This window comes from Rhinolophus sinicus, linkage group LG02 (assembly GCF_036562045.2).
Source record: "Rhinolophus sinicus isolate RSC01 linkage group LG02, ASM3656204v1, whole genome shotgun sequence".
NCBI classification, from domain to species: Eukaryota; Metazoa; Chordata; class Mammalia; order Chiroptera; family Rhinolophidae; genus Rhinolophus; species Rhinolophus sinicus.
Genome location: NC_133752.1, coordinates 61523444 through 61550877, shown reverse-complemented (window position 1 = coordinate 61550877; position 27434 = coordinate 61523444).

Below are 27434 nucleotides of genomic sequence, written 5' to 3'. Positions count from 1 at the left end.
TTTTTCCTCCAATGGCAATGGAGAATATTTAGATACAAACAGAAAGACTCAGAAAATAAACATGATCTTCACTATTCAGGAATCAGAGTTTAAACTATAACCAGCTTTTGGAAGCATCCTCCAAAATTCATCTTTCTAGTTTTCATGGGGAATTTTTTTTCCCACTTAATATCCACCATAATGTGTTTTAAAAATAAATACCAATTCATACATATTCATGCTAAAAGCAGAAGGAAAAGCAACAACAACAAAACACAGCTTTACTTCCCAGTTAAATCATAACTTGAGTTTCTGGAGTTTTATTTCTTATTCTTCTCTTTTACCTTATCTCAAAGTGTACTTCTTAGTATTCCAAAGAATCCCCAAGATTTGCATATTAATCTAATTGTGTGTATTCATGCAATACTTTTCAATTCATGACAAATTATCCATAAGTATTAAAATCAATTTGTGAGGGAAGAGACATTGTGTTCAGAGATACAAAGTGCCAAGCTTCCTGCTCATGTACATTTTACTGCCACTTAGCTGTTCACAGCGTGGACTTATGAGAAGTGCTAAATTGTTACCTGAGACCTACAGTTCTGAGACAGGTATACACAGGAACTTGGTCTTGTAAATCAATGTGCTTTTGGACGTGTACTTTTTCCTTTCATTATTATTGAAGAGAAATGTAAGACTTTACATACTGAGAGGAGATTGATCCAAATAAGATGTCACTAAACCTTGAGACAATTGGACGTTATTTTTATCACTTGCATTATACAACGAGCCACAAAGCTATTTAGAAATAGATAAGCTATTTACGTATTTCCTCGATGTAATCAATTTTACTGGCCAAAATCAAGAATATTGAATTCTCTGATTTTTAAATTAAAAATTTAACTTGGTTGAATTCAATAGATATATTTATATATTCAGTTATGTCTCATGATAGGCATGTTGCTTATTTTCCTGCTGATATAAGTCATAGAGCTCTCTATACTTTATGGAGACAGAATGTGATATTTTCAGTAAACATAATGGAATCTTACTATTTTAACAGCAACTTATCCATTTCCCACTAATTCTCTCTGATTATGAAATCCCAAGGTTCAGTGTACTTCTTGGAAGTCTATCACATTATTTTTATTGTTGAATTTACCAAGGGGGAAAAAAAAAGTTTGAACAAGTATCTACTGATGCATTTGGAGTCATAATATCAAAATTGGAATAGGGAATTTTACAATTAAACATATAAGAGAAAAATATGTCAAGGTCACCAGTTACCATATTTACAGCTTTCTCAAAGCTACTTAGCATGTTTCCCTGAAAATAAGACCAGGTCTTATATTAAGTTTTGCTCCAAAAGATGTGTTAGGACTTATGTTCAGGGGATGTCATCCTGAAAAATCATGCTAGGGCTTATTTTCTCTTTAGGTCTTATTTTCAGGGAAACATAGTATCAGGCACATAACTTTTATCATAGGGGAAGGAGAGAGAAGTTTAAGACAACAATCCTGTCCATCGCTTAAAGGAGAATTATAACATGACACTCATCCAATAAACAAGCCCTAGTTATTATTAGAATGATAGTCACTAGAATATATTCCCTTGGGAAGGTCATGTGATAACCACAAACATTATTTGACTAATCCAAATTTCAAAAGATATTGAAATTCATGCAAATACAATTAGATTTTTTTCTAAAACTACATTTGTTATTGTTGTTGTTTGGAAAGCAGCCAAATGTACAATAAATCAGAATTTTTATATTTTATTTAAATTTTTCAAGGAGACAAATAAAATACATTATGACATAAGCCACAAAATGTAAAAACTAGTTTGTTTGCTTGATTTTGGACTAAAACATACAGGCAAGATCACATCCAAAGTCACATATTCACAAAGAGGAAATCATAAACATACATTACATAACACTGTCAAAAATTTAACCCTTAAAGTAAAACTACCAGAATAATTCTAAATTACTTCAACTTAATTGGAAATTAACACCAATTTCATACACAATTTCATTAAAGAAAGATATCTAGATGATTGCAACGTATAAAAACAACAACTGAAATAAAGCTTGCTGGGCTAAAGTTAATAGTATTCAAGACTGATATTCAAGTCCTGCCCTTGAGGAATGTACAGTCTAGAAGATAAGAAAGTTATACATATGAAGCAATGGAAGGAATCATCTGGCACTAAGAGAAGGAAGGGGAGATAATTAATGTAGGAAAAAGTTCTGTGAAGCTCAGAGTCTCCCATCTCCAGAAACTGAAGTGGTAATAAAAGCTGGCATTACAAATGAATGAACTTTTCCAAGGTAAATCACTTAAAAGCCCTCCTTTAGTGTTATGAGTACCATGTTGCTCTTGACAATAGTCGCTTCCCTGAGAAGGTAAGGAAATATTGTTTTTCTGCCACACTGAAAGCACAGAATGTGATATACACCAGAGTGACTGTCGCACATTGAAAGTAAGTTTCAAGTGTGTTGACAGGTGTTTTGCCTGTAAGTGGGGAAACTGTTAAATTCCTAGACTTTTAATTTGCCTGCTTCTACACCTGTTCAAAAGAAATGAGACTTGATCTAAGGAAACTTATAAATAATATACGTAAAAGAAATAAGAATGATTGTTAAAGGGATAAGAATTGAATCCCGTATTTATTAATACTTGTTTTTGTATAATAAAATATAAAGATGCAAACTATCATACTCAAAGGGTCCCTCCCCCAATTACTGTGATAGAAGATAAGACATATTAGAGCAGACATTCCTAATGACCTTATATGTTAAACTATGACCTAAACTTAGCAAAAAAACCCCACAGTAATTTGGGTAAAAGATAGGGATAAAATGTTACATTATCATTTCTAATGGAATTAACTGTTTTGTTGCCCATTTGACATAACCATGGCATAAAAAAATCTGTAGTTTATATTATAAAAAGATTTAAACTTTCAACCTATTACTTTTAATAAAAGTATGTATTCAAGAACCACCCAAGAAGACTTTCTCTTCTAAGGAGCAAATACAAACAAACAAACAAAACCAAGAACAAAACAAAACAAAAAAAGATACCATTACATGAAAAGGACTTTGTAATAAATAAAAATTTACTGTTAACATGATGTTCTTATAATTTTTTAAAACTTTTTGCCGTTTAAAATTAAAAAATGACATTCCCAGTTGGTAAAGTCATCCAAAAATGAATGATTTCAGATTCAGTTTTATTGTTTATTTAGCTTATCTGCTGCCTGAACTGTAAAGACATAGGACACAAAGTAATATATTTTAGGACAAATGTGAACGTCGTGATGTGTACAAATGAAAAAGTGCTTTTGTGAATTAATTAGTGTGCAAACCATTTAAATGTCAGAGTGATCATACAAAACAAAGACTATTGAGATTTGGTTTTGCTTTTTGGTCCCTATGTCCATACACTGTAATCCAAACATAATTTTAAAAAATGCATTCAGAAGACAGTACTCAAAGAAGTAGAAATCAGCACAGTCAAAACTTTTCCTTATCCCTCAATCACCTCACTCAAATAAATCCTGATAAAACAATTCTGTTTGTTAGTTTTTTCATATAATTTCTTGAAGTTCATTAGCTATCAGTAATTTCCTAAAGAGGGGCTTTGTCTGTGGGATTAGAATGTGCATTATTTTGAGTCACTATTATGCCAGTAATCTTCAAACCTTAACTCTGGGGCAATTAGTTTAAATGGACTCTAATTTCCAGGTAATGCTCCCTTCCAGTGCAAAACAGTATTATTTTTCAAAATTACCTAGTTAACAAGTACTTATTGCCCGCATATTTCAGATTGTACAGAAAACTAATATCACACATCTTCTGATATATGAAGTAGCTAGCTTTTTTGTTGCTACCATATAACTCTTATTATTATGTTTTCTTTGGAAGGTTTGGTCGTTTTTTAAATATGCCAAGCTTAATTTCTTTTCTTTTAGGCGTGTTATAATGCAATTGGAGAAATTATACTCAAGTGGACACTGTAATATTTTTCTGCATATTTAAAAGACAAAAGTAAAAGAAAATATAAAAACTACAACTTTAGAGTAGTTAAATTCTCTTAAAATGACTTATGTTTAATGAATCCATTTGCACAACTACAACAAAGTTGATAATATAAAGAAATTCAGGGTAGACCATGTTTATATATCCCAAGTTATTTCATTCTGCATCATTGTGCAGTCTATGATATTTAAGAATCCTTCATCATACTGTGTATAATTTAGTATAATAAAGTATTTCAGAGCCTAAACATAATTGCATCTATTTTATTACTATAAATGTATCAGATAATTATTTTTCATTGTTCTCTTTAATTTTAAAGTCTCATTTTAAGACACGTTTACTTTTCAGAATTTATCTTATGTTACACAAATCTTTGAATTTTAAATAAAAGATGCACAGAAAAATCAAGATCTTGCTTCCTTTAACTTTGATTTTAAGTCTCTTTATTATGTACTTAGAAATATTTTACTTACTAAGAAATATAGGAGATTATCTATTTTCCTGTCCATTCTACTGGATAATATCATAAAACTCAGTAGGGATTTCTTAACATTTTATGGCTACTGACCTTAGAATTTCGAAAGCCTCAATTATTTTTCACAGAAAGTTGATACAGATAAATGGCCAAAGAAGGCCATATTTTTATTTGAAGCATGGAAGATATTTGCTTTATGACAAACACCAACTCTTTAATTAGTTACAGCTGAAATATATTTTATAATTTACCTCATATAAGCACTTTTGCTTCCTTGACTAACCGGTAAAAGTCTCTCTCTCCCCCATGCATATATAGGGGAAAAAAATGTACACAAGTGAACACTTTGGTCAACATTGCTCAAACAGTAGTTCACCATAATCAGAACTGTCTGAATGCTGATGGTAACCACTCTAAGCCCCTCTTGCAATTGCAGAAGTTAAATGTGACTTCTATTCATCTTTTGTTGGTGGTATATATTGAGTATTACCATTTTAATACTTTTCCTTTCTTAAAATATGCGTATATTTTTGGCACCCTCTGTGGTTATCTCATATATATATATATATATATATATATATATATATATATATATATATATATCATATATATATATATGATACATATATATGATACATATATATATGTAAATATACACATATAATGTTAAATATACTACATTTTATAAACATGTTTTAATAAACATATATTAATGTTTATTATAACATATTATTTTAATATATTATTAATGTTTAGTTATTATATTATGTATAATGTAATAAATATATAAATATAAACATTTATAAAATATAGTATATTTAACATATGTATTTAAAAATTGTTTCCATAAGAGGGTGAAATGTCACTTTTAACACATGTATTCTTTTTGTGAAACACAAAGTTAAAATAAAAAGCTACCTAGACACATATGAGTTACTATTCTGTATCTTTGTTGTACCTAACACTCACAAAATGTATCAAAATAAATTGTTCTTTTGAAAGCACAAGATACATTTTGTCAAATCAAAATCAAAGTCCATGCAAGTAAACTATTGGAGACTATTTTCATTTCACCCTCCTTCATTCCTCTTCATGTATAATCTGCAACCAAATCATTTTTTAAATCATTATTTTGATTAAAGGGTTTCCTCTCTTCCATAATTATTAATAATTGCAAGGCACTTCTCTGTAAATATTTGATTGAAAGAGCTCAATTTTTCTTGAATATGTTTGAAGTCTCTTAAAATAAATAATGGTACTCTCTTTAATGTGTTTGAGATGAGTGAGTTTTTCCAAATTTAGTAAAGAAAACACTTAGCCATTTTATAAAAATAAATGTTATTAAGAAGGATAGAGGGGAGGATTTAAAATAAAAAAGTACTGAAGTCTCTCTGCCATTTTTTTATTGGTATTCCACTGGTTCTCATATCTACTATTAACAAAGATTTAATAGAATTTTGTTGCTGAATACAATTAAGTGGGAAGTAAAACTTAGAAAGTGAAAGAAAATTTAAGACACAGAGGGGGAAAGGGAACTCTGATTTGAAAGATAAATATCAATCATGGCAGTTTAACATTCTTGGCACTTACTTTGTACTTGGAACTACTCTAAGTATTTACGTGTATTAACTCAAACTTCTCAACAAGTTAATGAGAAGGTGAAATCGTGTGCCTATTTTATAGTTAGGTAACTGATGCAAAAAGAGGTTAACTAATTTACTTATGGTAACAAGGTTAGAAGTGGTAGAGCGATGACAGGAATTTAACCAGCTCTACTTAATTGCCCACACTCTTACACTGAACCACACTGACCACAATGAAGAAATATAGTGTTCATAAGATTAGCAAAAATAATATCTCAAGACAGGAAAGCACTAACTGTGGGAAGCCAAGCATTTGCTTACATTGTGCAAAAACTGTAATAAAGAGTAAAAAAGAAAAATAGTTAATAAATGGAACATATATCATTACTGGAACAGTAACAGATCAAGTACACATATTTATCACCCCTGCATTTCCAATACTGCACAATGCAAAAAAATATGTATTAAATAGAGTAAAACCATGATAAACCAATGATGTGTACCCATTAGAACCTTTGACAAAATAGTGGAATACAGGGAGCATATGGAGTACAAGTGATTGATGAGCTGCAGTAGGGAACGACAGGCAAAAGAGGTACAAGGCAAGACTATAATTAAATTTGGAGTTTTCTACCAGATGGGACTTGGCAGGGATTTCAAACTCAGAGTCACAATCTACAACAAACAAAAGTGGAATATAAAGAAATGTTTCAGGTTTTTAATTTAATGGTCATCAATCCTTTCTCAGTCGTGTCCACACTCCTCATGTAGAGCACACTTGTCAGTGGAGATATTTACCATCATATATAAAACATCAGTGAATCTATCGAATCCGTAAGGAATATGCATGATCTGCCAATGAGTAGTTAAAGCCTGAGTATCAGGTTTGGCACACAGATTAAAACCTTCCATTTTCTGTCATATATGATAAGTAGTTCAGTTTGTCAAGATTTTGACCACTACTTCTAAAATGAAAAGTGTAATTAGACATGATAATATACCTAAATCTCGTAATTAGTTCAAGAAAACACATAGGAAAAATAAATCCTTATATTAATCAAGCTAATTATGCAAAAATATGAATAATAAAAAAACCAAAAACTAGTGGTCAACATATGTTTAAGAAAAAAATGCACAGGAATTAAGCATCACATTAAAAATAAACAAATTACACCAGAGAAAAGAAATTAAAGAAACAAAAGTGTATTTTAAAATAATCTTTGGCAACTTTGGAAAATGTAAGAAACATTGCTTCAATAAATCAAATAAAGCTGCTACAGAAAAATTGAGAGAACTACAAAGACATTTTAAAATTATGTGTGGAAAATGAAAATTTTAAAATAGGAAATTTGTAGAATGTTGAGCAAAATGTCAAAATAAGAAACAAAATTTAATAAGCATGGATATTCTATTCTAATGATATGTGCAACTGCAGAAAAATACAGAAGAGTAAAGTGGGTAGGAAATGAATAAACAAATGTTAGCGAAAAAGCACAGAGAGGAGAAATATTCAAATCAAAAAGTTAATAGTAACTGCTAACTTTTAATTTTATCTATATTTGAAATATTGGCCAAAGTTATTAACTTCCTATAATGAAAATTATATTGAAACATCTATGGAAAGTCTTTCAAAAAATATGACAGAAAGATTGACCAAAATATTTTAAATGTTAAGAATTACAAGATGGGGCAGTAGGTAAATACTGTGCCCTCTTCCTTCCATGACCACGTCAAAATTACAACTAAACTACAGAACAACTATCTCTGAGAATTGCCTTTTAAGTGTAGCTGAATAGAAGTCCTGTTAACAAAGGACATACAGAAGAAGTAATATGGAGACAGACAGGATCGGTGGAGACGCAAACAGTCTGGTTCCACACCCATATATGGTAGTTAAAGATTGGGAGGGATATCAGGAAAGCAAAAATAAAGAAGAATCAAAAACAAAAACAACAACAACAACAACAACAAAAATAACCCAATAAGGATAGTTTAAGGGGCCTCTGGAATAACATCAAGCATACCAGTATTTGTATCATTGAGGTACTAGAAGGAGAAGAGAGAGAACAAGGAATTGAAAATCTATTTGAAGAAATAATGATGGAAAACTTCCCTAACCTGGCGAAGGAAATAGACATACAACTCCAGGCAACACAGAAAGCCCCAAATAAGATGAAGCTCAAAGAGGCCCACACCAAGACACATCATAATTAAAATGCCAAAGGTTAAAGATAAAGAGAGAATCTTAAAATCAGCAAGAGAAAAACAGTTAGTTACCTACAAGGAACCTTCTATATGACAGCCAGCTGATTACTCAACAGAAACTTTGCAGGCCAGAAGGGATTGCCAGGAAATTTTCAAAGTGATGAAAAGCAAGTACCTACCACCAAGATTACTCTAACCAGCAAAGCTACCATTTAGAATCAAAGGACAGATAAAGAGCTTCCCAGACAAGAAAAAGCTAAAGGAGTTCATCACCACCAAACCAGTACTGCAAAAAAAAATATTAAAGGGACTCATTGAAGAAGATGAAGAAGGAGAAGGAAAAGAAGAAAAATATGAATGATAAAATGGAAATAACTATCTATCAACAATTACTTCAAATGTAAATTGATTGAATGTTCTGATTGAAAGACACAGGGTGGCTGAATGGATAAGAAAACAATACCCTTACATATGTCGCCTATAAGAGACTCAGGTCAGATTGAAAGACACACACAGACTGAATGTAAAGGGATGGAAAAAATTATTTCATGAAAATGGAAATGAAAAGAAAAAAAGCTGAGGTAGCAATACTTATCCCAGACAAAATATACTTTAAAACATAGGCTATAACAAGAGACAAAGAAGGACCCAGTAATTCCACTTGCAGATATTTATCTGAAGAAACGCAAAACACTATTTCAAAAAGACATATGCATCCAAATGTCCATTACAGCATTTTATACAATAACTATGATATGGAAACAACTTAAGTGTTCATCAATAGATGAACAGATTAAAAATAAATGGTACAAATATACAATGGAATATTACTCAGCCATAAAAAAGAATGCAATCTTGCCATCTGCAGTAACATGGATCAACATAGGGGTTATTTTGTTAAGTGAAATAAGTAAAAACAAGAACAAGACAAATGAACAAACAAAGCAGAAAAAAGCTCATAGATACAGAAAACATTTTGAGGTTTATTAAATGGAAGGGGGTTGGGTGAATGAGTGAAAAAGGGGAAGGGATTAAGAAGCATAAATTTAGTAGCTACAAAATAGTCACAGGGATGTAAACAGAGCATGGGAAAAATAGTCAATAATGTTGTAATAACTACATATGATGTCAGATGTGTACTAGTATTATCAGGGTGATCACTTCATGAGTTATATAAGTGCCCAATCACTATGCTATATACCTGAAACCGACATGATAGTGTGTGTCAATTGCAATTAAAAAATAAAGAAAAATATGTAAAAAAAGAATTATAACATCCATTGAGGTAGATTTCTCTTTGAACTATAATCATACTAAAAATATGAAGTGCATACAAATAAATGTTAAATTTTATATTTCTGTTATGTTATTTAATACATTTTCTAAATCATACATTTATTATATTGAAGTTTTCAGTATTTAAGGTTGAGGTTAAGTAAAGTATACTTTTTAGAGAAAATGTTATGTTCTGGAATTTTTAATTTTTTAAATTATTTTCCACTGATATTTCTGAGAATTATAAAATAATTGACCTGGTCAGCAAGGTACATGGTAAGTATGAAATGACAAAACAGGATACAGGATGGTTCCCATGTTGAAGAAAAAATAACTGTCAAGTTTTTGCTCTTAGCAAATGACATCAACACATTTTTATTCCAACATGCAATATATTCCCTGACCTTCTTTAGGTAGCTTGATTTATGATAAATATTCTGTGCCCTCGTGATTCCTGTTAGGTTCGTAGGCCTTCTAAAAGAACCAAAGGTATATATTTTAGTACTAGTTTACATTAATTTCACTCATGATATAGCATCACGTGACAGGTTGGTACACGTCAGTTCTATAATAAAATCAATTTGAGAAAGGGCAACTGTGTACTATCATTACATTATTTTATATAGATATAGATAGATGATATAGATATAGATATAGATATAGATGTAGATATTTCATACATGCACCCTACACATATATATTTCATATATATATATATATATATATATATATATATATATATATATATATATATATATAAAATATATCATACACACACACACACACACACACACACACACACGAAGTTGGACAAATAAGTTCCCGAACTCATTCTAGAAAAAATGCTACGAACCTCATTGCTGAATATCACTATGGTCACCTTCAAAGTACTCCCTTTGGGAAACTACGTATGCACTGATGCCAGCACCTAGTCCACCCTTCAAAGCAATTTTGGAACTCTTTTTCTAGAATGGCCATCAGAATTGTCGTCGTATTACACTTGATGTCCTGAATGTCATCAAAATGTCTTCCTTTCAATATTTCCTTTACCTTTGGGTAAAGAAAGGAGTCACTGGGGGCCAGATCATGTGAGGAAGGAGGGTGTTCCAATACCCTCCAGTTATTTGTTTCCTGGCTAAAAACTCCCTCACAGACAGTGCCTTGTGAGCTGGTGCATTGTTGTGATGCAAGAGCCATGAATTACTGAAAAGTTCAGGTCGTCTAACTTTTTCACACAGTCTTTTCAGCACTTCCAAATAGTAAACTTGGTTAACTGTTTGTTCAGTTGGTACAAATCCATCATGAATAATCCCTCTGATATCAAAAACGGTTAGCAACATTGTTGCAACAGGTCCGCGAACTTAATTGTCAGATCTCGCATATAGGATATATGTGATATATTATATACAATATTTGCAAGCTTATTGCTAGTGTTGGTCCTGTGGTTTTCATGTCTAAACACAAACAGTATACCAAAAGCACATATTTAAACCCAAAAGAGGAACTTTTTATTCTGTAAGAAATATCTCAAAACCACTTGAAGTGTTTTACAAATTAGTTCTTGTAAAATATAAGATTTCATTAGGTAGAAAGAAAAATTGGCAAAATGGTACTACTCTAGTACCATTTTGGCAATAGCAGTATCAGTAATGCATTATTTGTTTTACAGAAAGTGCTATAAAAATATAGAAGCAAAAGTCACAGTCATTTATTATCTTTCCCTTGAGCAAAGTAGACTAAGTATCTTTAAACATATTTCATCTTTTGGCATTTTCAGTTAATTTATTTACCTAGCACACTTCAGCTTAAAAGCAATATCTGCTTTCTTTCTTGCATTGTTATAATGTTGAGAGGTGAAGCAAAATAATTATTATAAGGCAATCTACTCATATTTTCTGTATGGCACGTGACATATAAAATTGACCTAAAAGTTGGATTGTATAGATAAAATTTCAAGTAAAAGTTCAAAATTGTGTACATACATAATTGATGTATATATCCGTAAAGTAACAAGATTATTCAGTATCTAATCCAGGATTGAAATGTCTGCAATCTTTAATTGTGTGGAGGAAGAAACAAGGGATAGAAAATTGATTTAACATGCTAAACTCTTTGACACTGAACCATAATAAGAAAACTGAACATATCTAATTTATACATGTATAAAAGATACTTCTGAAATGGACATTTATTAAACAAATATGTATAGACCGTATGCACACTACCAGGCTATGTTGTAGGTAGAACAGACAAAAATCTCTACCATTATGGACCTTATCTTCTAATTGAGGGTAACGGGTTTATATAGTTTATTGGAAGGTAATAAGTGTTTGAGAAGAAAGGAAAACACGCAAGGGGAATAGGAGCACAGGTTGAATCTAAGATGTTGGGGGAAATGGCGATATTTAGATGATATGTGAAAAAGACTTTCAAAAGATTATTAAAAAGTCCATGAAAGGAAGCCAACACGTATCCTCTTGTTCAAAGTGTCTTCAAGTCTGCCTTCTTCATCCTTTTTAGATATTTTCACAAAAGTCACTTTTTTGGTACGCTTTCCAGATTTGTCATCCTTCTGACAGTACTCAAGTTTCACCTTCTCAGTGCGGTTTTCCTTGATTCTCTTATTTAAAATTAAAATGCTCCATACATACCTTTAATTCTGTCCTACTCACACCGTTTCCTGAGCGTATTTTTCTCCATCAGAACAAGTATATATTTTAGTTACTAATTAGTTTACTCACTATTAGTTTATTATCTGTTTCCCCCATCTAGAATATAAATCCCTGAAGACATGAATTCTTTTTTGCTTTTGTTTTCCACGCTACAGCTCTAGCCCTCAGTTATTACTCAGATTTAACAGGGACTCAATAAGTATCTATTGACTGTAATTTAATTAATCAAGTGATCATCATTGAGGCATCCATTCCCTTCACTTTTTATATCTCATCAATTATTATATATTATTGATTTTCCCTCCCAAATATCTCTTTAGTCTGCACAATACATCTGACCATTTCTAATGGCATCAAGGCACCCTCATCTTGACTGCTACATCTTCTACTCGGCTCAGTTTCTACCTTTGGCTTTTTCAAATCCAATCTCTTCCCTTTAGCTGGACAGAACACGGTAAAATTAATGCCTGATAAAGCCATTTACAATTTAGAAATTCCTTAATACAGCCCTGTGATTCTGTAAAATAAAGTCTCAAATCCAGTATAATGTGGTTGCTCCAACATCTCCAGCCTCATGTTTTACAATTTCCCATTATTTCCTGATATGGAGGTTATACTACTCTTTCCCAGTTGATCAAACTCACAAGGATTTTTTTTTTTTTCCTTTCCCTAGAGTTAGGCACAAAACAAACCCATCCGTGTAATATATACTCTTGTCTATGCCCTACCCCCATCCATTCATTGCTGTTGGATCAATATCCTCGGCTTAGGGAAGTCAGTTTTCCCAAACCCCTAGAACTTCAGTTTGCAATATTGTACAGATCTCTACACTTCTCTTTCATAGCTCTTATCTCATCCTGTAAATATATATTTGAGAGATTCTTTTATTAATCTCTGCCTCCTCCACTAGGTTGTATTCTCTGTGAGAATGGACATTGTTTCTGGTATGTTTACTATGCCGTCCTTATAACCTTACATACAGTAGATGATAAAAAATAAAACTAGAAAAATAAACAAGCAAAAATGGAAGAATGAAGACACATTATCTTAGAGGCCTCTCAAATACAGTGACATATAATAAAAGGAAAATGTGATCTAATTGAGAGTGGCAAGCTTAGAAATGAATATTCATCTGAGTCAGTACCCTTGGATGTTGGTTCAATGCATTGATTTAGATAGACTAGCTGAACAAAGCTAAGGCTATTTGAGTAAACCAGAAATAAAGTGTGTGAAACTTATGTAGACCTAAACACAAAGAATGTATAAATCCAATTGAGGACCTCTCCATTTCTGTTATTTTTTTTTTCTTTTTTCATTATGTTTGACATTTTTGAAACTGAGTTTTGTTACAGTTCATTAGGTTATTGCTATGTGCTAATATAATGAGATTGCACTGAGATGCATAACATAACATTTTAGCATGAACAATTGAAATTACAAGGTTTTACAGACATGTGTTGTGGAGATTGTTTCAGTGTGGCCTGCATGCTGAGTTTGTGAACAGGTAGCTTGTTGTGATGGAGTAAGATGAAATTGGTGCCCAATCATTGGAGAAAGTTGTAATGATGTATGGAATGAAAAGTCCCTTCCCGCCCGGTGCAAAGAGAATACAAACTCTCTTTGCAATCATTGCTGTGCTATTTTCTTTAACACATCATTCAGCTCAAGAGAACACAATGTCCATGGCAGAGCCAAACTTGCAGTTTGTCAGAGGAAGTAAGAAATAAGATTCCTTGAGGGATTTGGGAAAATGAAGAATTACAAAGTTTCTGATTATAAGAAAGCCGTTTTCAACCATATATATATGACCCCACTTATACAAATACAGTCAAATGTCCTTAACACAACCTATAGACACACACACACACACACACACATCATAGAAAACAATTTTTTAATCAACTTTTATATTATCCTATTTCTAAGGTTTTAGAAGAAGCTATGATAAGAAGATTCATTCATTCATTTATTCATCAATCATTTAGTGAATATCGATCATGTGCCATGTACAGCACTCAGCACTGGGGATAAAGAGTGGGCACAACACAAACACTTCTCCTTTACTGAAATTTACATTCAAATTCAGACAATAAGGAGGATAAATAAGGAAAGTAGATAGTGTGTTTGCATTAAGTGCTACGGAGAAGAATGAGGTGTAGCGGGAATCAAAAGAGTAGAATGAATGTTTCTATTATACTAGTAAATACGTTGGTCAAGGAAAATCTCACTGAGAAATCCTTGAGAACAGGCCTGAACACAGCATGAAAGAAAGCCATTTTATGATTTGAGGAACATGCATTTCAAACACAAGAAAAACAACAACAAAAAAGCAAAGAAAATAAACATAAGAGTGCATGGAATATTTGAGAAACACCAATAGATCAGTGTGGGTATGTAAAATAGCATTAGAGAGACACTCGAAGATGAGGCAGTACATAGAGACCCATGGACTGTTGTAACTCTGTCTTTATTCTAAGGGAAATGAGAAGTCATTGAGAATTTCATGACAAGAAATGACATAGTCAGGGATATCTGAATAGGATCACTTTTACTACTTTATTGAAAGGACGCGTAATACTCAGGAATTACTGCATTAATCCAGTGCAGATCAAGAGATAGTTTACACTAGGAAGATAACAGAAGTCAAGATATTACAAAACTTAAAATGGAATATAGAGACAAATAAACCTAAAGCTACCTCAAATGCATAACAGAACCACACGGAAAGAGGAAGAGGATGAGGAGGAAAAGATGGAAAAAGGACTGATCCTTGTAAGGGGGTGGGGGGTGGGAGATGAGGGTAAGGGGGATCGAATATATGGTGATGGAAGGAGAACTGACTCTGGGTGGTGAACACACAATGGGATTTATAGATAATGTAATACAGAATTGTACACCTGAAATCTATGTAATTTTACTAACAATTGTCACCCCAATAAATTAAAAATAAATAAATAAAAACAAGGGATTTTTGTAACATATGAGGTGTGATCAAGAAATACGGTGAACATTGGAATAAAATATATACATATATATACATATATATATATATATACACACACACACACACACACACACACATATTACAGTAAAAGACACATTGTCATTAATCCCTCTCCAAATACTCCCCCTCGCTTGGAACACACTAATCTCACCTATCTTGCCACTTTCTGAAGCAGTTCTGGAAGTCCTTTTTCATGAGTGTCTTTAGTTGCGCTGCCGTGGCTGCCTCGATGTCCTGAATCGATTCAAAATGTTTACCTTTCATGGTGATTTTGACTTTGGGGAAGAGCCAGAAGTCACACGGTGCCAGATCTGGTGAGTAAGGTGGGTAAGGACACACTGTAATGTTTTTATTTGACAGAAATTTATGTACCAGAAATGATGTGTGATCAAAAAATACAGTGAATGCTGCTGCTGAGTGCCATTCAACAGAAAGGCAGGGATCTTCAATATGGGAAGTGGTGAATTGAACCTTATTAACAGTGTGCAACAAGTTTCAACTTGTTTGGTGCAATCCGTAGGGTGTGAGCTATGGTTCAGAGAAAGTGTGTTTGAAAGTGTGCCATAAATCATGGATCTCAAACAACACATTGACATGAATGGGCAAACAGTTTCATCCTCCATCATGACACACTCCCTGTCACACATCTCTTCTGGTATATGGCAATTTCTGTCAAATAAAAACATTATAGTGAGTCGTTATCCACCTTATTCACCAGATCTGGCACCGTGTGACTTCTGGCTCTTCCCTAAAGTCAAAATAACCAAGAAAGGTAAACAGTTTGAATCAATTCAGGACATTGAGACAGCACAACTAAAGACGTTCACGAGAGAGGACTTCCAGAACTGTTTCAGAAAGTATCTAAAACGATGGGATAAATGTGTTCGAAGCAAGGAGGAGTATTTTGAGGGAGATTAATGGCAGTGTGTCTTTTACTGTAACAATTTTTTAAAATTTAAACTTCACTGTATTATTTGATCACACCTCATAATCTCAAACTAATGACAAAAGAACTTAACGTGATTAAATGTTAGTTACTAGGTTTCATAAGTTATTCTCTGCAGTGGTTTTAATTAGGGATTCTGAGTCCACATTCTGTACATTTTAGGAATAATGTGATAAGTAAATATATTGAAGATAACATAACAGGAGCCAGGTCTGTTGTTTTTGCGGAGGGTATTACAATAAAAGGGAGGATTAGTAGAATAAAGCTTACGATATTGGATTAGAATTGGATGTATGAGTATAAATTTAAAAATAGATATAGAAATAGATACATATCAATGTACACACAGATATATCCAAGTTTTGTTTTCTCCCCCCTGTGAGAGGACATAGAAACAATAATACCTCTTGTAGCAATAAGCACTTCTTGTGCGTAGATGTTGGTATTTAAATATCACTCTCCACTGAAGAGAACCATGGTTTTGTGAGGGAAATGATTCCAAGGCTGAGTAATAAGAAGAAAATGTCAAAAGACTAATGGGAAAAAAATGAATGGCCCTCTGCTGAACAAATGGATTTGAACATCAGAATAAATAATGAAAGTAATGTATTACAACATGTAGAATAAAATACAGTAGGTGCCAAAAATGTATACATATTTTAAGAAAACTATTAAAATTGTAATACTCAATATATACTGATAACAAAAGATGAATACAAGTCATATTTGACTCCTGCAATTACAAGAGGTGCTCAAAGTGGTTACCATCAATGTCCAGACACTTCTGATTACAACAAAATCCACTTGTATACATTATTTTTGGCACCATCGGTATTAATCTATTAGCTCACAATAATATAAATTTAAAAAATTCATTAGTGGAGGAAAAGGATAAAGGCATTTCTTTATAATTGACTTCCAATGAATAAAAACAAGCTATAATTAATTAATCACCATGTGGCAACCATCAAAATTTATAACTGATTCACTAAAGAATCATCAATACATACTAAAAATAGCAAATGAAAGTTAAATAAAGAAGGGTGTTTATATAGTCTAAAAATGTGTCCCTACCAATTACTCACTGATAGTAAAGGGAAAAGTCGTAACTTTATAATAGAGAAAACAGAGCATAATCTTAAACCGGTGATCAACAATGTCAGCAATAACAGGATAAATGAACATTATGTATGTCCTTAAATTATGAATTGCTAAGTTCACAACATCACTTGTATAGATTTTGTGACTAAAATGAACAACACGAATCTGAGGAACTATTGAGATAAATTCTACAAAATAACTGCCCTGTTATTTTGTTATTCTACAAAATAACTGTACTGTGAGAATCAAAATCATGAATGAAAAAGAAACAGCAAGTAAGTGTTCCTGATTAAAGGAGACTAAAGTAACCAAGGAAATACAATGCTATATTTCCTGATTTTAAGGTTATACTGTGGTTATGTCAAAGAATGTCACTGTCCTTAGGAAATACACACTGAATTGTTTAGAATTAAAGGCATAATGTCTGCAACTTTCAAATAGATAATGGTTCATTAAGAGAGAGCAAGAGAGAAAATAAATCAAATGGGCCAAATTTTTTAAGTGGTTGCATTTGTAAAAAGGGTTTACAATGGTTCTACTGTGTATTAGTCTTATAACTTTTCTGAAGTTTGAAATTAAATAAAAATAAAAAGTTAGAAAGACTTTATTGGACTTGTTTTCTTTTAGGAAGAAATAATATGTTTGTAGCATTGAATCTTCCAATGTACTCTACTTAACTGCGTTTTTTCCTTTTTTTTAATATCTTTGTCATGCAGTAAAGTTCTGTAGTTTTCCAGAAAGAGACCTTGTTCTTACCATACAAATTATTTCCTAGCAGTTTTTAGTTGTTAATGCCTTTGTAAATGGATTTTTTCATTATCAAAACTTCATTTTCTATTTATTTTCTCCTAAATGTAGCTATTCAACCAAAATATATCTTATTAGTTCTAATAGTTTGTCATTTAGCATTTTTATGAGTATATAATCATATTATCTGAATACGGAAAAATACTGCTCTATTTTTGTTAGCTTCTTTATACATGAGCAAAACAAAACATCTGTAATAATCTATTACAGGGGGACTAGGGAAAATGCATGCAACTGGTTATCCTAATTGTGGAAAATCAAATACTTATTATGATCACATATGCACACATATCTAGGTTTTTAAGAAATAGGAGATATAGGTGATCATTGGAATGTCCTGAATGTTTACAGAATTATTGTTATGGTTTCTTTTCCTTAGAAAAAAGTAATATGATAAATATTCTAGCTTTGACATTTCATATATTTTGTTATAAAATATACATAAATTTGAGTTACCATTTTTTATTTTTAGTACTACTTGGCCATACAGACTTTTTTAAATAATAAGATTTATAAATCCTAGTTATTTTATGTAAGATATAAGTCTTAAGACTACATAAGCCAATAATTATGTAACCAATGTTTCTGTTGACACAGCATGGAAGAGATGGACCAGAGGGTAACAGATCTTGTTCTGATAGAAAGGAACAAGCAGAAGAATCAGAATGAAAACGCCTGAGCCTTAATCCAGCTGTGAGACTGCTGGCGTTCGCACACCCCACTTTGGAAAGAAACCCTGAGGTCTAAACTGTCCCTCTGACAAACATGGTTGGAGTTTCTTGGCAAGATTTTTCTCCCTGATAAAAACATATAAAAATAAAACTATTTTAACCCTTGACACCCTTCTCTACTGTTTACGATTTCTTCATCTTGTAAGGATATCATGTTAAAAGCCACTGCAGCCGTGATGGGTCCCTGAATGGAAAGACAAGCCAATTTTGCCACCTGACACTTTTGAACTACTGTATAACCACCTCCAGATTCAGAAGTGATATAACTAATCCATCATTAGCTGAATTTACTACTACTAGAAGCTGCATGTAAATAAACTGATACATACTTTTCACAGTAAAGATGTCAGAGACCAGAAGTAGTGAAATCACAATCAAATAGAGTCACTAACATGGCAGCTACCTCCAGCCACATATATCCTGAGTAGGAGAATGTTAAGACCATGAAAATACCCTTTGCTGGCACTGGGAAAAAGATATGGGAAATAGGATATTAGAAAAATGGATTCATCTTCTTTTATTGAAATGTTTTGTTTTTGTTTTTCTTTTTCTTTATTACATTCAATGAACACGTCATTTTGATTTTAAGTGTGTAAGTGCCTGGAATGGAGGATTCAAGTAAATTGATAGAGCTTGATAGATTAAATAATATGCTGTCTTTAATTAATTGTTCTAGCCATATTATGAGGTACCTGCCGAATTCAACCCATTCATAGTTACTGGAAGTTACTGACACTGTTATGAGGAAGAGGAAAGACAAATCTAAGGAGAAATAGAGAAACAAGAATACAGCTATTTTGTTGGCTGTGGTACTCTTGTGCCAGTGCAAGCTTAGATTAAGGAAAGGGAAAAGAAAGATATTAGGCTCTACTTTTAAGCAATTATTATATCATTTAATACTTAAACCATTTCTAATATAGACACTACTATTATCTTTTTTTCTTTAGATGGGAGAAATCAAGGATTAGAGAAATCATATAAATTGTTCTCGGTCACACAACTAACACATCCTGGAATTGGGGCCAGAGACGTGATCTCCACAATATTACATCTGGAGTCTTAATTGTCATGTTACAAACAATTTACATTTTATGTTTTCTGATTCTTGGAAAGTCCACACAAAATATCTTCCTTAATTCTACTTAATATTGCAGAATTGTCAAATTGAAGAATGTCTTTGATAATATATTTGAGCTGGTCTATTAAATAAGCCTGTTTAAAGTTTTTAGAACTCTACTAACTCTCAGTTACTTTTAGACTTCATGTCTGTGATTCAATAATAAAACCACTTTATTAGGGCTACAATTTCTTGTTATTCTTTGGAAGAAACAGACAAACAATTTTTTTCTGCTAAATGATTTTGTCTCCAGGCGTATAATAACTATATACATATGGAGAGAAATAAACAAAGAGACCAGGGCAGAAGATGGAAGTTGTCTTTAGATGAAAGTAAACAAGCAACTCAAAAGGGATCAGAGATGAGTATCAAAATAATATACATCAATAGATGATATGTTCATAAATGGTATTTTTTTTTTTTAAAGAGTTACTGATAAGATTAATTTCACTTAAGAAACAGGTGACCTTTTAGGTTGGCATGCATTTAGTATGAATAATTATGCTAGAGCTAAACTGTTAGATTGGAAGAATGTGTATATACAATATTTCATAATTTGATAAACAACACATTTTGTAAAAATTATCAGACTACCCAAAGTACAGGAAACTAGATTGGATTGCATACACACAAAGATTCTCGATTAAAGGATCCATGAACTATTTCTAAAGGCTCTCCATCCTCTGACTTTGGACATAATAGATTCAACTATAAATCAACCATAGAATTCTAAGAGGTAGAGATAGCCCAATCTGTTAAATAACCTGAACCACATAGTTGAAAATATTTAATAAAAGCTTATGTTGATTCAGTGATTCGATATTCAGAAAAAACAAATAGCTAGTCTGGAATTGTGTGTAACAACAAAAATAATTTATGTAATTTAGATAGAATTTGAATCATGTAAAAAATATATGACTGGTTACATTGATTTAATGCAATCTATTTGAAAGAGGCAAAGGGATTTCAAGTAAATATAATATCAAAGTATGTCCATATTGAGTTTTCTCTGCTTTCTATCCCAGTGACATTGCTCTCACCTGTCAACTGTACCTACTTAATTCTCAAATTGGTGGGTCCTTTCTCTTCCCTGTGTAGTCCCAGTAAGTGTGGGCCTGATGAGATATTATGAGTGAGACATTGGAGAGAAGCAAGAGCTATGTGAGTACCTTATACGCTTGGAGGTCATTGCAGACAACCAGGTATGCTCATGCAGGTCATGCATATTGTCACTTACCTGCGGAGTAGCAGCTAGGCTTATGGCTTCCCAGCTCCTACCAGATCTTAGCTTCCAACTTCTTTAACTGTTGGGCCTGGTGTGTGTTTGGTGCTGTAATGAAAGGAACCACTGTCTCCTGCAAAACACTTACATCCCAGAAATTGGATACTTAAAGGTAGTAAGGGACCGACATGGGTTCCAATCCAACCTTGTAGGTTCTAGCTTGTTCTCTCAGGTTCCAGTTGATATGCATCTTCTCCCAGTTAACGTACCTTTCCTTACTAACTGCCTGATCCTTTGACTCTAAACCCCAGCATCATAAGCAGAAAAAGTAGATTTTCTTAGATAATTTCACTCTTTTAACTATCTTCCTAATTGTATAAGGGCACGCACGCACGCACGCACACACACACACACACACACACACACATTTTTGCTCTTCTCATTAAGCTATTAAGAATATTTGTCTTACTTCTTTATTAATTTTCCAAAAACTCAAATTGCTTGTTTTCAAAACAAAGTCTGTTTTTAATTCGTGGATGCATCATCGTCTGTTATCTTTTTGAGTCTTAATCATGCCTGTTTTAAATTCTCTTTCTTCTAATATTATTGTGTGTGTTTTTCACATCATGTTGGATTCTTTCATGGTGAAATTAATGTTGCTTATTTATTTGTTTTCTTTTAAACATTTGTTGATTTGCGGTTTTCTGTTAGAAATTGTATGCACACTTCCCATATGCCTAATTGAGGACGCTTTTTTTCATCTTGAATGTTGAGAGAGAGAGAGAGAAGAAAAAGGAAAAAAAGAAAACAGGATGGACAGGCTCTGGGTAATGTATGTGGCTGTCCTGTTTCCCCTGTTATCTGTAATGTCCACCCTCATTTCAGTCCTGCTTTCTCAGTCACCACTCCAGGCTCTGGGCAAATATTCCAGCTACCTAATGTTTAACAAGGGGTGGCAATGTTGTAGGGCCAGTGTACTCAGTTGACTCAAATTATTTCCTCGTCACACCCCCTTTGTATCAGTCACAGGTCCATCTCTTGATGCTCTTTGTACCACTTCCAGACTTGGAACATAGCTCCTTTCCATACAGGTTTTGGGCTATAGGGTTCTCCTCAATCCTCTATTAACTATTTTCTTTCTCTTGGGGTGTTCCAGAATTTCTAGACCTTCGATAAAATTCTTTACACTTTTGGTATTTTTGTTTATTCCTCTCTCATTTGTTTTAAGGTAAATGATAAATGTCTGATTCATTCATTACTTTTATACATTTTTGTAATTAATTCATCTATATAACCATCTTACCCAGATTGTTAAATAGATCTTTCTCTCATTTATTTGTGCCTTTCAGTGCTTCTCCAGTGCCTAAATGCGTAACAGATACATCGTAAATATCCATGGAGTCGCATAGGAAGTGTCCAGGCAAACCCTAGCTGAGTATACAACACAGATATTACAGAAGAGGATTCTAAGTTGGGAGAAGATTTATGTTCCCGATTCCTCAGTGTCCTTTTAATGTTTAAATTATGATTTGACTCACTCTCTGCATTTATCTGCTCATATTGCTTGCAACTGTCAAGATAACACCCCCCCCTCCTGCTTCCTCTCTTAAACTTCCTTGATAATTAAATAAAAGAAGAACATAAATAAAGGAATGCACCCCCAGAACTTTTCATTATTAATGCTCTATAACTAAATTGGAAATCTACTACTGTACCCCGAGGGAGTGATTAATTTAGCAGACTAGGAGTTTTTATTAAAAAGGAATGTAATGCCTGACAAGTAGTCTATTTATCAGTTATTATGATATTAAAATACTCTAATCATTATGGTGCCTAAATTAAGACATCATAGCCTAAATATCACTTCATTTTGCTTCTTTTGATTTGGTGGTGTTTTATGAGCTTATTATCTGTGAATGTGTATGCATGTGTGCATGTGAGTGGCACACATTCTCACTGATATTTAAAGAAAACTAATGCAGTAAGAAAGCCTTTGCCACAAGTCGTGTTGATCATTCTCTGAATTCAGAAGTGATTATAGACTATATTGGTCCTAAGCAGGCAAAAATTTCAGTTATTAGAATTTATAATTTAAGATTTTCTTTTAATAAGAAATGGACTCCAGTAGACCCAAATATTAAAATAAAAACATTATATCATTAATTTAAATATTACCTCTACTTAGAGATAAACATACTAAAAAAGAAAAAAAAGGATATAAATTTCTCAGTGACCATAGCTTTAATTAACCATTTTAATCCTTTAGAATATGTTAAAGATTTCAAGTCCTAGTGAATGCATAAAACAAATAGTACAATATAATCTGAAATGCTTATTTAAATATATTTTTATGAAAATGTTTACCATATTTTAGCTTCACTCTTCCCAGATATTCCACCACCCAATCCCATTTGGAGAATTAAGTCAAAAAATATTTCCTTCACATAGTTCTTTCTCTCTCTCTGCCTTCTCTAAGGAAGGAAACACAATCAATCTGTTTTATGGATTTTTAAGCAACTTTTAAAACATGACTAAGTAAGAGTGTTTGACTGGGTTGGTCTTTCTCAATCTAATTCTAGAACATTCATTAAAGTTAGAAAATGCTCAGACCTAGGACAAGACAAGTTGCATTTGGAGGAATTATGATCTAGCTTTTTCTTTCTCCATTCCACTCACATCTATATTAAAAAAATAATAATAATAATTTCATATCTTGGGCTAAAGGAAGAAAGCAATGAGACAGCAAAATAGAAATAAGGTCAGCAGAAAAAGACCACTTACTCAGCCTGAAATGCTTTCCGACTCTTTATGGACCTGTTTCCAAGGATCAACTTACTCAGAATCCCCTAAATGAAAGATAAGGCTAGAATACTGAATCAGATAATAGTGCTATAACAGGAAAAATAACCCAACCCTAAAAATTGCCAAAGGAGAACTGTACAGAATCAACCAAGATCTCCTAACAACCCAGGGGAGATGGAAACAACTTCCAATTTCCTTCCTACCCTACATAATGAAAAATCATTTGCATTTCCTTAATTTTTAAAGCTGAATAATATCCCGTTGTATGTATATGCAACATATTTTAAAAATTCACTCATCTGTCCGTGAACATTAGGTTATCTGTATTGGCTATTGCAAATAATGCTACAATAAACCCAGAAATGTAGATATCTCTTAGAGATCCTGATTTTAATTCTTTGTATATATACCCAGAAACAGGATTACTAGATCATATGGTAATTCTAGTTTTAATTTTTTGAGGAATCTACATACTGTTTCCTACAATGGCTGTATCATTTTACATTCCCACCAACAGTGTATAGTGTTCTAATTTCTCCACATCTGTGCCATCACTTGTTACCTTTTGTTTTATTGATGATGGCCACCTTAGCAGGTGTGAGGTGATATCTCATTGTAATTTTGATTTGCATTTCCCTAATGATTAGTGATGTTGAGCACCTTTTCATGTACCTGCTGGTCATTTGTCTTTGGTAAAATGTCTATTCAAGTTTTTTGCCCTCCCATATGTAACAACATGGATGCATCTGGAGAACATTATGCTAAATAAAATAAGTCTATTATAGATGGACAAATACTTTATGAATTCACTTTATATAAGATATCCAAAGTATTCAAATTCATAGAAATGAAGAACAGAATGGTAGTTTCCAGGGACTAGGGAGATGGGGAAATGGGGAGTTGTTCAATGGGTATAAAGTTTCAGTTGTGCAAGATGAATAAGATCTAGAAATCTACTTTACAACATTGTGCATATAGTTAATTCAGTTTTGTCACTTAAAAGTTAGGCAGATAGATCTCATGTTAAGTGTTCTTATCATACATACACACATCTTTTGGAGAAAATGGATTCATTACCTTGATTGTGGTGATATGTTTATAAATGTATGCACATCTCCTAATTATGCAAATTGTATATGTTAAATATGCCCATTTTTCGGATATCAGTAATACCTGAATAAAGACATTATAAAGAAAAGTCATTTAAGGCATGATGGAAAAATTAACTATTACAATAATATGATAACAACTAGCATTTGTTAATGTCTCACAATATTGTATCAGACACAACAATAAACAATTTATATGTATTAGTAACAATTGTTGGAGAGGCTGTGGAGAAAAAGGAACCCTCATAGACTGTTTGTGGGAATGCAGATTGGTGCAGCCCCTATGGAAGGCAGTGTGGAGGTTCCTCAAAAAATTACGAATAGAATTACCATATGACCCAGCAATCCCTCTCCTGGGTATCTACTCAAAAAACCTGAAAACATTTATCCATAAAGACACGTGTGCTCCAATGTTCATTGCAGCTTTATTTACAGTGGCCAAGACTGTGGGGAGCCATGGTTGCAGTTAACTTTAAAGCCTTAACAGAACGGCTCAGTTTATACTTAACCTATTTCCTCCCCCTGAGGCAATTGTCTCTGTCTTATCTGGAGAGAGCTTGCATGCTGCTCAGGAATGTGGTGGGAGTGGCCAGTTCCCAGAACAGAAGGCTGATGCCTATCAGGGCTATTGATAAGATAATTACATTTGGGAGTTTCAGTAAATTTTGTGTCTCCTGTGTTAAAGTTAAAGATTCACTGTTAACTAGGTAATGCATTTTTGTACTTGTTAAACTGCACGTCCACAGAAGGTATAAATTCTGGGGACAGAATAAACTCAGCGTCTCCAGGAACACTGGGGTCCGCGATCGCCATCATCAAAGTGTGAGTGCCTTTTTTCATTCCCACTCCCCTTGTCAGGAACTGAACAGGGACCTGAATATAGGGGTAATAGTGAGGAACACCGTGTGGCAAGGGCCCAGCTCATTGGAGCTAATCAGTGGATGCACGGTGAGCAAGGCACTGTCCCCTCGGTCGAATGAGTGTGTGAGTGAGTGATAGCTCCACGACTTTGTGTTATGGAGCTTGATTGGGTCCTAACCTGCGGTTCCGGTTCTGTCATATGGCATAATGGCGACTGGGCTTTACAACCCACCTGGCCGGGGAATTATACCGGCGCGCCTCTAGCTAAGACGGATTTGGCCCCGCAAGGGACACGGCCAGACGGACACCTGAGTGTTTTTCTTTGTTTGAAAGAAGGGCCGAGTTAGGGAAAAAGGATGGGTCACGCCAGCAGCAAGGACCTGTATGTTAGAGGACTTAAGAAACTGCTTGCTGCTCGCGGCACAAGACATGGGAACAACCAAAATGTCCTTTGATAGATGAATGGGTAAAGAAGTTGTGGTATATCTACACAATGGAATACTATTTGGTGTTAAGAAAAGATGAAATAGGAACATTTGTGACAACGTGGATGGATCTTGAGATTATAATGGTAAGTGAAATAAGTCGGACAGAAAAACTTACAGTTCTATCTGAATCACTTCTATCACACAAAACAGCTACTTGAGACTTTGACCAACCACTTTAGCTGTCTTTTACTTTAGCTTCCTCTTGTATATTAGGTTGGTGCAAGAGTAATTGTAGTTTAAAAGGTTGAAAATAACTGTGAAAACTGCGATTACCTTTGCACTAACCTGATAAAATGAAGACATAAGATAATTGTCTTCTAAATTGATCTGTGAACATATAAGGTAATGAATGTAAAGTGGATAGTGCTATGATTGACATAGATCATGTGATCAAAAATGGTAGATAACATTACTAAGATTTCCAGTTTCTGAGGGATTGATGAGAATATCAGCCACTTAACTTGCTCTTCTTCTTTAACTCTGATTCTAGCTAGAATCCCAATCTAGCTACATTGACATATGTTTTCTCTTTTAATGTTCACCAGAGGATGAGCATAATGTTGGAAAAGGAGGCCGCTGAGGTTCAGAGAATGTACATGATTAAGCTGAAATGTAAGAGCCTCAACTCCTCTTCTTGTCTGCCCCGTTGTACTTCACATTGCCTTCTAGTTCTCACTGCTCTTAGGCCACTCCCCTCCAAAAATATTCCTCAGCCTTCCAAGGCAATCCTAGCTAAACAGCTCCCTCCACAGCTGCTGAGTTGCTGAAGATGAGGAGAAGCTAAAAATGCAGACCTGGACACTGAGGATCCTAATAGCTACCTCAATTCTTGGCTGTGATTTCATCCTCACTCCTCTTCCCGAGAAAAAGATGAAAAAGCCTTCAGTGACCCAAGATAGGCCATTTACCCTTCATTTAGCATGCATTAGACTGGGTAACCTAAATGTGGTTATATAGCAGAGCCTGCTACATCAAGCGGGATTTAGTTGGATTGTTTTTCTCTATTTTTTTAAAC